Below are 13,124 nucleotides of genomic sequence, written 5' to 3'. Positions count from 1 at the left end.
TTTAACTAATAGGAAAGCCCAAAATAAAATCTTTATTTGACGGATGAGCAGATGGAAGAATTTTGAGATAAAACTTGACTAGGTCGGGTTTCTAAGGGTCCTGAATGAATTGGCGAGGTTTGATTGGTTCGAATATGTTGGGATCAAGGGAATTTGGAGTATAAATGTTTTGGCCGATTAGGGGGCCTAGAATGGAATCTTGGTATGATAAAGGGATAAATGAGGGAATTTGATGTTGTAATTTGGTGGGTAGGTGTTTTGAGATGTTTTGGGGTTTGTTGATAATGTTTGATAGGTTTGAAGTTGAGTTAGAGGGGTACATTTGGGGCTTAATGTTTTCAACCAATGAGTTGGACTGAAATAAAATTTTAGTTTGATGAGAGACTATATGGTGAAGATCAAAGGTGAAATTCCCCAAATAGGTGTTTAAAAGTACTTAGGATCTAACAAAAATGACAATTTTTTGATCAAATGGATAGAATGAGAAAACTAATGGCTAGGAGCATCTTAAGTCGCATTGGGTTAGCTAATCTGGAATCTCATAATGAAGTCTTGGATTGTTTATTGGACAACTGGGGAAGTTTTACCATGAAATTTTGTTGGTTGGTTAAGAATGGGATCTTGGGCTTAATAGTAGAGTTTGATGTTGTCGGTGAAATGTGGTTGGGCAGTTTTATACCTTAAAGGCCTTGGCTAATCAAAATCACTAAAATAGAAACTTGATTTGAGTAGTTATTTTTGGGTGAGGCTCGACCCAGGCTATCAGATTGGGATTGGATAGGTCTAACGATGGATCTGAAGAATTAGAGGGTAGGATCTAGCTACTTAGGTAAATTTAGTGTTTTGAGAGGATTGGTATTGTATGACTAGGTGTTTGGAGTGTATATTAGGGTGTCCGAGATGAACCAAATAGAAATTAAGTGTTGACCCTCAGCAACATCATGCATTTTGCAAACAAGTGAAGAATGTGTATTTTGTTAGTAGTAAATGATAAGTACATTGTTTAAGGTCGTTATCATGCTTGGTACGTTTCGTTGGTAGTACATCCTCAAATTTGCAAAGTTTTAAGTGTGTAATATGACTTTCCCTTGAGGTTTTTTAGCTAGTAAGAGCTTAGCCCCAACGCCCTAGTGATCTTGCAAGGGCCTTCCTAGTTCAATCATAGTTTGTTGATGCCTTATTAAGGTATAATGACCTTCTTTAATACTAGTTCTCCCACTTTCGACTATTTTCCATGGTCCTAGGCATTGTAATGCTTGGATACTTTTTGCTAGTAAGTAGTTATTTTGATCTGAGCTTGACCTTCGATCTTTTCCAAGAAGTTGAGGTTGACTTTGAGCCCTTAATTTGTTTGCATCTTCTTCATCATACATCATAGTGCTCGGTCCAAAGTGTAGGAGTACTAATCTCAACTGGGATAAGTACCGTCATGCCAGGTTAAGTTTAAGGGTGTTTCTCCCATTGTTGTGTTGGATTATTGGTGGTTATGCGGTATCCTAGAGGATGTTTGGAAGTTCCCTGACCTAGCATCCCTAGGCTCGATCTAACTACGCTTTAAGCCCATAACAGAGGGTACGACTTGTGACTTTGGTCTGGCCGTTGCTCCATGGATGATGGACGGTCGTGAACCACTGATTTATGCAAAGCACTTTATAGAATATGTTGTACTTATCATCCATAAACTAGGTGCCATTGGCTATGATAAGGACTCAAGGTATAGTGAACCACTAGCTAATCAACCTCCAAAGGAACCCGTGGGAAATTCCTAGTCATAATATATGCTAGCGGCCAGACTTCTACCCACTTTTCAAAGTAGTCAATGATAATGAGCAAAAATATCCCCTAGGCGACTGTAGGTGAAAATGCAATGAGGATGTCCATCCCCCATTGATTAAAGGGCCATGATCAGTGTCAAGGGGACTGTATGTCGATAAAAGTACGTCTGAGTGCCTCCAATAACAATTACACTTCTGGGCTAGTTGTGTTGTTTCTTGCTTCATGGTTGTCTAGAAATACCCCTACCAAATAGGAATGGCAACGGGGCGGGGATTGCATTCCCCATCCTCGACCCAGACCCCCAAATCACCCTCCGTCCCCGTCCCCGATCCCCGACGGGGAAAGGAATCCCCCTTCCATCCCCAACCCCAACAGGGATGAATTCCCCGTCGGAGACCCGAATCCCCGATAGACTGAGAGGTTGAGATAGAGAAAATGAGAAATTGAGACTGAGAGAGAGAAAGAGAAAGAGGATCGTTGAGAGAGTTAAGATCGGCGACGAGAGAGAGTCCGACGGGCGGAAACATCACGGCGACGGCGGTCAGTGACGATAGGCGAAGGTTAGAAGGACTCACGATTGAAACTCTTCTTTATCTATTCTCTATCACTCGAGAATGCATGAAGCTAGGGTTCTGAATCTTCTGCGGCGACGACGGGTGACATCGTCGGCGGTCGGCGAATTGGCAACGAAGAGTCGAAGATGAAGGAAGGGCTAGAAGGCGAATCAACGAAGTTGTTCCAGAGACAGACGAGTTGAGACTTGAGAGTTCTCGACTTCCCTCTGTCGAGGGTTTTAGACTTGTTTAGTATTTTACACTTTTATTATTTTCCAAGTTTTAATAATTAATATTTTAAAAATGAATAATATTATATATATATATATAAATTTATAATATATTATATATAATTATATATATATATATATTAATTGGGAATGGGTCGGGGCGGGGATTGCATTCCCGGTCCCCGTCCTCGTCCTCGTCCCTGATATGGGATTCAGGGTAGCCCCACTCGCCAAGGTAGCACCCATCCATCGGGTACCCCTACTACCAAATAACCTTATAGGCTAGTGCTTGAACTCTAATTTAATCACCATATATTCCTTCATGAATCTCATAGAGTACATAGTCTACTTCGTCAGGGCTGAGGCATTTCAAGTAAGGAAAGGGGTGTCATATCCTATACAAATCTTCTCAGATAATGTAGTACCAAGTTGCCCAATATGCAAATTTCTTGGCCTTCACTTAGTCCTCCGAGAGTGTGCCATCATGCAACTATCTAAAGATCAAATCCTTCCAATTCGGCCAAGAGTCGACAAGCAAGGCATGGAGAGTGTGTCATCATGCAACTATCTAAAGATCAAATCCTTCCAAGTCGGCCAAGAGTCAACAAGCAAGGCATGTTGAGGTGCCTCAGTTCAAGATCAGAGTTCATTAAGATGCCAAAAACTTCTTCCAAGTTAGTCAAGTGTTGCTCAGCTTTTAGGTTGACAATGACTATGAAATTCGAGAAGCTCATGGGCAGGGGTGGCCATGAGCCGAGCTTCTCACAAGCTATTTGAGCTCGGCTCGTGAAAAGCTCAGTTTGGTTCAGTTTAAACCAAGCCTCGAGTTGAGCTCAAGCCTAATATATAGGCTCGTTTTCTAATCGAGCCGAGCTCGAGCCCAATGAAGCTTAGTTCGTGAGCCTAATCGAGCCTAGTATAATAAATAAATAATTTTTTATTATATACATACATACATAAATATACATATACATATACATATATAATAAATAATTTTTATTATTTATATAATATTTTTATTTTTTATGCACAATAGTAAATAATTTTTATAATTCTTATTTTTTGTATGTAAAATAAAAACATTTTTATATGTATATATATTTTTTTATTTTTTATATGTATAATAATAAATAATTTTTATAATTCTTAATTTTTTGTGTGTAAAATAAAAAAAAATTATATGTATAATTTTTATTTTTTTTAGAAAAAAAACTTGGTTTGAAATGGAGCTTGAGCTCAACCGAGCTCAAACTTGCGAGCTTTGAACCAAGTCGAGCTCGAGCTCAAGTCTCTAGATCATATCGAGCTTCAACTTGAGCTCGACCCAAACACAATTTCAGTGAGCCAAGCTTGAATAACCAAGTATTCAGCTCGGCTCGACTTGAATCCACTCCTACTCATGGACAACTCAAATAAGGAGTCGCCACCCATTTTTCAAAGAAAGTGGACCCTCATTTTTAGTTTTTGGATGTTGGTTTTATTGTCTTGATAGTGACTCCATCTTCTACTAGAAAGACACTCAGCTGAATGATGTAGCATCTCAATAAGCGAATGGCTTAGGCTCAATTTCTAATGAAAACCAACAAAATGATTGCTTGAAATCCCAAAATCTAAAGAAAATGCTTCCAACTTCTCCCAAAACTAATTTGAGGTGTTGTTATCGGGCCTTAGGTACTATTTACCCTAAGACCCTCACCTTTCTTCCTCTTTTTCTCAATCTAGAGGAAGCTAAGAATGTGAGTTCTCCATGCTTTCAGGACTTTTAGCATTCCAGAACCACACTAAATACGGGGATACAAATTTAAGTTAGATGGGAGTGTGATAGACTTACTTCTCATGTGTATGACCTTAATGGGGGTTCTCCAATAGTTAGAACAAGTTAGAGGATGCTTGAACAAACTATTGAGTTGGGGAATGCTTCTAGTTTCTAATCTCCAATTTGAAAATAGGGGAGGCAAATTTGAAATTTGGGGTTCACGTTCTTGGGGATTTCTAGAAAAATGGGGTCTCTATAGAGGATAATGATGCTTCTAAGGTTTCTCTTCTGCTTTTACCATCTAAAAGATCCAACATGAGCTTGAGTTGGATCTCTATTCACAGAAAATAGGGGGGGGGGGGGGGGGGGGGAAGATCTGAAATTCACATAATCAGACAACCTAGGCTTCAAGACAACTTTTTCATGCAAAAGATTTTCAAAGAAAATGGTGTTTAGTTAATTTTTCCTTTATAGTAAAAGAATTCTCCTCAATTTAGGGTTGATTTTCTCGGGTTTTGTGCATCCAATGAGAGCTTGGGTTGTGTTTGTCATTGCAATCTCGTATTTGGTGCTACCAGTGGCATAAAACATAAATTTGACTCACTTGCAAATGTTATTTTGTCCTTTCTTAGCTTTGAATGGGGGTATCTTTGGGTTTTGGGGTTGTTTGTCTACTATGCCTAATCTTATTAGTCTAGGTGTTTTAATAGGTTAAGTAAGGAGCTGATGTAAGCCCCTCACCCTCTTGAGGTCTTAGGTTGGGACAATTGATGTGACAATTTAGTCTGGTGCGTCAAAATAAAATCTTTTTAGTTTAACGATAAAGTGGGTAAGTTAGATTGTGAAATTTGACGTATAAGGGTTTTTTGGGTCTTTGAACAAGGTGGCATGGTTTGATCAGTCAAATGAATCTTAAATGATGGAGATGTACAATTGATAAGCTCTAATCAATGAAATTTATTAAAACAAAATCTTGGTTTGATGAAGGGTCAAAAGAGGTAGTTTTGGGATGAAATTTAGTGGGTAAGCACTTTTGGATGTCTTGAATCTGATGGAAGTGATGGATCTTTAATCAGAGGTATGGATTGAAAGACTTGGTTCAAATTAAGGTTATGGCACATCGACCATTGAAAAGGTCCAAAATAGAAGCTTGCTTATTTTGAGGGGGATGATCATATCCTAGTGTCCTTAAAGCAATGAACGTGTTGGATTTGGATTTGTAGAGTAAAGGTTTGAATGTCATGTAGATCAGAATTGTTAGAGAGGAGGTTGGTGTGACGAACAGTGAATCTTTAGGATTTGTCATGAAGTTCAATATGCAACTAGGCTTTAGTTTCTTAAGTTTAGGGATCATGTCTAATCGGATAATGTTGATTTCAAGGTTCTCATTTGTCATGTGAATAGTGTCAAAAGACAAAATATTGGGTTTCAACAAGTCTTAAGTTAATTTAGTTGTGTTTTTTAGTTTTTAAGGTAGGGTAAAGGAACCGAGCACAAATTGGATGCTGACAACGGTGTAAGGCAAGTTGTCTTTCAAATAGGCTTTGTTGAGGTTAGTGAAATCAATGTAGATCTTTCACTTCCTATTGGCCTTCTTTGCCAACACTACATTCTCTAACCAATATGGGTGCTCTACCTTTCGAATGAAGTCCACAATGAGGTGTTTGTCAATCTCCTCTTCTCCCACATGGGTTGGTAGCGCAGATCAACATTGAGTTGAGGGTGATGATCTTGGGGTTGATCATGGGCATATTTGCAATAAACCAAGCAAAGATATCAATGTTAACCTTTAGAAATTGTACAATGGTATTATAGAGGCCATCCTCGAGTAGGGAGCCAACTTGAATGGTTTTCTCCTAATCACCATCAAACCCTCAACATGCTCATTGCGGTGTATTTAGAGCTCATCCCAAAGGTATAGGCTATCAATGGCAAGAGCTTCTTGGGAGGCCACCTTCCCTTTCAATGCTACAACATAATCGCATTTGGTAGTTTGTTGATCACCTCAAATTGTTCCAACATTGTGGTTGGTCTGAAATTTTAATGCGAGGTAGTAAGTGGACACCAAAGCCTCCAACACATTCAACGTCAAGTGGCCAATGTTGATGCTATATGATGATAAGACCTTCACAATCAAAAAGTCTATGAGCAAGGTGGCCTTCTAGGGCCCTTCTCCCATCACAAATGGTAGGGTAATACTCCCTTCTATTATTGTGTAAGGCTTCAAATGGATCAAATAGGAACCAGTAAGAGGTATATCCAGTTCGATTCAATAAATTTTCCTTAGGGGTGAGCAAAAAAACCGAAAAACCGAACCGATTGAAATCAAACCGAAAAATTGGTTAACTGAACTGATCGGTTCGATGCTTTTAAAAAACCAAAGGTACTGATTCGGTTTTGGTTAACCAATATAGAAAACCGGCGGTTAACCGAACCAACCGATATACATATATTCTATATATTTTATATATTATAAATTAATAAATATGCATTATATATAAATATATATTTATAATATATGATATATTATTTAGTAATTAAAATATAATATTATATAATTTTTTTAATTTTTATAATATATTATAAAAATTGAAAAACCAAAAAACCAATGAACCGAACCAACGATTAACCAAACCGGTCAACCGATTGGTCTCAATTATCAGTTTTCCAAAAACCGGTAGTACCGGTTCGGTCCTAAAAAAACCCTCACGGTTCGGTTAATCGAACGGTGACCACCCCTGATTTTCTTAGTGATTCGAATATGTTAAAAAACCAATGGATTTTACGAAAACTTATACAAATTTGATCATTTAATCTTAACGAATATCTTATTCAAATCCGGTTGTTAATTGTTGAGAACTTTCAACCATAATTAAGAAAACCATCTATGTATTATGCTTATATAAAGTCATAAGCATCAATAATGTCTATTGTACTTGATACAGGAAGAGACAGAGACAGATTAATAGGGGCAAGTAGAAGATTAATTATAGTTTCGGAGACAAATTACTTGCAACCCCAAATGGTGAGATGATTGCAATGACCTGGTTGGTGGATGGAACTGGAAGTTGGTTGAAATGAATGACCCTCTCATTTCTGAGTTTGAATGGTTGAGTGAAAGAATGAGAGAGACAACAAAAGAGGGAGATGTGTTAGTTTCTAACACAGGGTGGTGTGTTGCCAATGACACTTTTGGTGATGGAGTAGCAAAGCTGCTCAGCAATAGAGGTTCGAGTTCAAGTGTTCAATGACCACAATTGTTCAAAGATGAAGAACAACGGTAAGCCAACAACTGATCAGTCATAACTTAGAATGGAGTTACTCGATAACCATACTACAAGCGCTGAAGAGGAAGGCCCAAGGTTACAAGTTACTGACTACAAGTGTTGAATGACTGAAGAGGAAGGCTAAAGAGACAATTTAGTCTCATTCGTGTAAAATTATTGATGGTGCACGATCTGGATACTCCTAGCTGGAAGATGATCTGAACACCAGTTGTGTGGCGAGCTGGACCAAGCTACAAGATAATAGATCAGAGAACCTAGGGTGGCTAACCCAACGAGGTCACTCTGATTCTTAAGTCAGTACTATATTATGGATGCAAGCTGAATACTTGAATGCTAGAGTGCTAGTGAGCAAATAATCGTGCGCACCTTCGCTTTGAGGATTGATTCCCTTACATAGTTGAGTAGTCGTGAATCCTACGAAAAGGTTATGGGATCTCTGGGCTGTGTAGGTAAGATCCATTCCGTTTCCGAAGGAGAGCAATGCACCAGTTGATAAGGTTTATCAATTCCCTCCGATTCGGGCGGAGTGAGGATGAGCCTTGTTAATGAACGTTGTGAACCCGGGGAATTCGGAGTCCGTTGGATAAGCTTCTAGAGTCGATTACATGGTGCTTTGGTTATTTGGCCCCGATCTTGCACCTCGGTTCTTTGGCTCCGAATTGGATCAGGTACCCAGGTGCCTTTATGGCGAGGTGCTCAAGGTCTCGAGCTCCCAAGTTGCTGGCAGGGCTCCCTTGCTGAGTTGTCATCCTAGTGGCTGATCGCGTCCACGTGTACTTCGGTTGCTAGGTTGGGCCAACTTACCCCTCATCAATTACGAATATATAAAACCTAGTTAAAATATAAACTAAAGGGTATACGTGTCATATAAAATTGTTTTAATATATATATATATATATATATATATATATATATATATATATATATATATATATATATATTATTTTATATTAGTAGATCGGATTGAGTCTTGGCAGATCAGATCAGTCAATATTCAAATTTAATCCATTAAGTTAACAGGTTGGCTTTTTCAATCTGATCTGATTTATTAGGATCAGGAGGGATATTTGAATCCACATTTTAATGGATTAGTCTTGAATTTGAATCAGATCTAATTTGACTTATTTGCAGCCCTATCCTTGTGTTGTCACTAGAGAAGCCGACTAGATTGTATTAACTGACTACTCATGCTCTTCCCAATCTTCATTCTTTGGAAGGCCTCATCAAAGATGGTGTTAGTTGAACTGCCTATGTCAACGAGGACTCAATGTACTTCAAGTTTGCAATTTGATTGATATCACTAGTGTGTCATCATGGGGCGTTTGGATTCTATATAGATCGTATTCATTGAACATGATAGGGAAGTCAACCTTGCACTTCTTTCATGCTCAACCTTTAATCTGTTTAACATAGTGATGACTATGATAATTCCAGCAGGGGAGGATATCAATCATTGGGTGCATCAACATAGCTTGGGTTGATCCTACACTGGTCTCGACAATAGGTGATGTACTCATCGAGTTAGCCTCATTAGACAAGGCATTCAATATAATTTCGAAGGTCCCTATAATCCTTCATTTTGTGGTTGTGATCCTTGTGCAAATCACAATACTTGTCCTAGGTCCTCTGTTTCCTTGGGACTTCATCTTCTTGGGCCACCTGGTGAAGCACCAGTCCCTGACCTCCATGAGGATCTTGACCTAAGGTGGCATTCGGTAAATCTGAAGTCCGAAGTTTGAAATGCAAAAAAAAAAAACCTCTAAAAAAGCCTTAAGCATTTAGTGGAAAATTTATTTTCTTGCTTTTGTAGACATCTAAATATAGTGGAGTTGTTTGGTAATCTGAATACTTTGACATCTGAAAGAGTTATAATTTGCAAGTTTACCCCTTAATTATTGTTTAAATAAAAGCAAACCAAAATGATATTATAAAAAAAATAGTACAAAAATAATAAAAATAAAATTAATAAATCAATAAATAATATTATTAAAATTAAAAAGATAAAATAGTAAACTTTATTATAAATATAATAAAAGTTGTATGAAAGGAAAATAATAATGGTAATAAAAAATTAAATATATAAAAGATCATTTAATAATAATAAAAATAATATAAATATAATAGAGATATTTGAAAATAATAAAATAATGTAAAAATATGTAATAATAAAAAAGTATACATATAATAGTAAAAACCAGTGTTTTTGAACCATCGTTGACCTGAACAGTCGGACCATTCACCACAAGAATCATCCAGGCAACCGGTTGTCCATTGATTTGGTCAACGACCCATTGACCCGGGCAATTAAACCATTGACTTGTTTGACCCTTTCAATAGTCTTTAGCTGTTTTCTATGTTAATTAATTATTTTTTTTTTTAAATTGGAATGGATTGTCTGTTCAAACCGGACGGTCAAACCATCAACCTAGAAATTGATGGCTAGAATAGTTTCAGTTCTGGGTCAGTTTTTAAAACATTAGTAAAAAGTATCATGAATACAATAAATATATTAAATAATAAAAATAATATAAAATAAATACTATAAAAATATAGGGGTAGTTTTGGATAATATCAAATAAATGATGTAAAATAAATAATATTAAGATAGGGATAGATTTGGACTTTTCAAAAGTTTAAAAGGGCACCACTAGAACTCAATTTTCGTGCACTAACTCTAAATCCGCTTGAAAGTAGCTTAGCGTCTGAAATATTCAGAAGGGTTTTCGATGTTTGGTGGCTCGTTAAGAGGCACAACCAAACGACTACCAAACACTGAAAAGCAAAACTTTCAACGTTCGGTGGTTAATTTGGCGTTACTGAACGCCACCTAAGTATGTTGAGAGACATGAAGTTCTGGAAAGTTGGTGGGGGACTCCTTGGCCTACGGTCTTGGCACTAATTTGACCTCTTCCTATCTTGGCCGGAATGGTGGTCATCACGTTCCTTCTACATATCACATCGTTCTTCTTTAGCCGCCCTTCAGTTGGTTGTGCCTTCTCAACATTGATGTACTTCTGAGCTTGAGCTAAGAGATTTGGCACGTCCTGTGGAGCCTTCTTTTCTAGATACAAATTGAAATGAGAGGCTCGAAGGTCATACATCAAGCCGGCCATTGCTACAGGTTAGTCTAGGTTTTGGACTTAGATGAATTTGGTGTTAAACCTTACCAAGAATTCTCAAAAAGAGACTCATCGCCCTGCTGGTTCATTTGCAAGAGGTTGGCATCCCTTTCTGAAAAGAGATCTTTGAACTTGCTCCAAGAGGGAATGGAATGAGGTGGCAGCACGGAGTAACATTGTCGAACTGCTCCCTTGAGAGTAGAAACACGCGCCTTATAGATCAGCACATCCAAGGCCCCACACAAGAGCATGGTAGCTTTGAACCCCTCAAGATGGTCCATAGCATCACTAGTGTCATCTTACTTTTTAAACTAGGGCGGCTTGAATCTGGTAGGGGAGCTATCCATGATGTCCTAGGAAGAACAACTCTGTTGATTCAAGCACCTCTGACTAGTGCTTACACATGCCTTACATTTAGGTGCCGATGTCAATTTGCTTGCTGAATTTTCGGGATTGAGTACGTTGATCCTTAATGAAGTTGGATTCATCGTGCAAGTAGTATTGGCATTGGTGTTTCCGTTGGTGCTTTTGGGGTCCCAAGCGCTTCTTGGCAAGGATGTGTACTTTGAAGCACTAAACACTTTGTAAATAAGCATATTGGGCCTGTGATCACTCATACTAGTTCTTCCTCTAGGATTGGTGGGCCCATCTTTGTGCCCTTTGTGGTCTTGAACATGAGGATTACCAAACTCCCGTTGTGATGAGGCCGAGGGTCCCACTTGCAATTTGTGAAAAGATGTCAGAGGCGCTAGGGTGTGACTCCAACAGTTAAGTCAACCAAGGACTCAAGAAAGCTGAGGTAAAAGGAGTGCAAGAGCAGTTAAATTCTTTAAATTGCGTAAGAGAGTTACTTGTGCCTTCGAGTCCCCACTTATAGTCAAGACCTCCTTGGTGTGAGTGTGGTGGACGCTTGTTAATGGCTTCATACGTTGATCATCATTAAGTGGGAGGAAATTAAGGCATAAAGCACATGGCTAGGGGTATACAATCGGTTGGTTCGGTTTGGTTCAAATCAATGATCTAACTGGCTATTTGGTTTTACCATTTCATCGAACCGAACTTAATTATATTTTAGAATAGAACCGACCCTAACCGAATTCGGTTCAGTTTGGTTCGTTTTCAATTCAATTAATCCTTGGTTTCACATAAATAACAAACATTTAATAAGTGTTATTAATGAAAAGTTAAAATGGCCTCAAAACCCAATGGTTTTAATTATTAACTATTAACTATTATTAAATAAAAGTTAGAATGACCCCAAAGCCCAATGATTTTAATTAATTAGTTATTATTAATTAAAAGCTAAAATAGGCCCAAAGCCCTATGCCAATAGGAAATTGGTGAATTGGTCATTTTAAAAAATAATTAATGATTAATGAACAATTAATGACTAATAAACAATTGATAATGAGTCTAGGTTTTAATTAAGGGCAATTGTCCAAAACCCACCATCACTTTTCTGTAAATTCACCATAACTTTCCAAAACTCACCATGTCAATGAAATTTTATTTTCTAAAACTCACCATCCGTTAGAAGACCATTAAGGTTCAATAATCCAAGTTGTCCATGTCAACTTAAATGCATGTTTCATGACTAAACTGCCCCTGAATGGTGTGAAGCGCATATCTTACTTCACTAAAATCATGCCTGCACCACCGGATTATTTCAATATGAAGCCCTTTTGAACTCTAGCATTAATCCCTCTATCACATAATATGATCTTTCTGGAGATCTTCTCCGGTATTAAAGTACCTCATGCAAAGATTCCCGTTTGTAACATTGGTCACGTTACCAGCGTAGACGAAATCCATTAAGGAATCTGGTAATGGTTTTCCACTATAAAGCGACATGTCGGAGATGTTTTTCCCGTTTCCAAGGCTAACGTAAGTCGGGAAGTCGCGGTCCAATGTGCCCGCACCTACGGTAGTTATCCAAGGAGCTACATTCGACAAGCTGTAAGAATTCGGACCGGCGTTTCCAACAGAGCAAGAGACGAGTATTCCTCGCTCCATAGCTGCAAATGCTCCGACGACACACTCGCCTTTCCAACTACTGGGGACGATTAGTTTCCAGTTGCAATTGGACGTGTCAAAATTCTTACCAACCTTACACTCGCCTTTCCAACTACTGGGGACGGGTCCGAATCCCTTGTCGTTGAAGCTGGGCTTCTACAATTATTCACTGTAAAAGACAAATCTGCCTGGCTGAATGGTCGGTGGGGAAAGGTTTTCTGTTTGTAACTCAAAAACCTTTTGCAAGAATTCTTCTACTGATTTGCTTTAAATTCGGACGGTAATGTCCATACATTTCTCTGGACCGTTGGTATGAGTTAAATGAACAGGTTGATGGGTGGCGGTGTATACAGAGAGATGTCTACCCTTTCTTTTTTACTGGGTTTCAC

The sequence above is a fragment of the Nelumbo nucifera genome, chromosome 1, assembly GCF_055504915.1.
Source record: "Nelumbo nucifera cultivar China Antique chromosome 1, China Antique-T2T, whole genome shotgun sequence".
Taxonomy (NCBI): domain Eukaryota; kingdom Viridiplantae; phylum Streptophyta; class Magnoliopsida; order Proteales; family Nelumbonaceae; genus Nelumbo; species Nelumbo nucifera.
Note: the sequence above shows the minus strand (reverse complement) of the source record.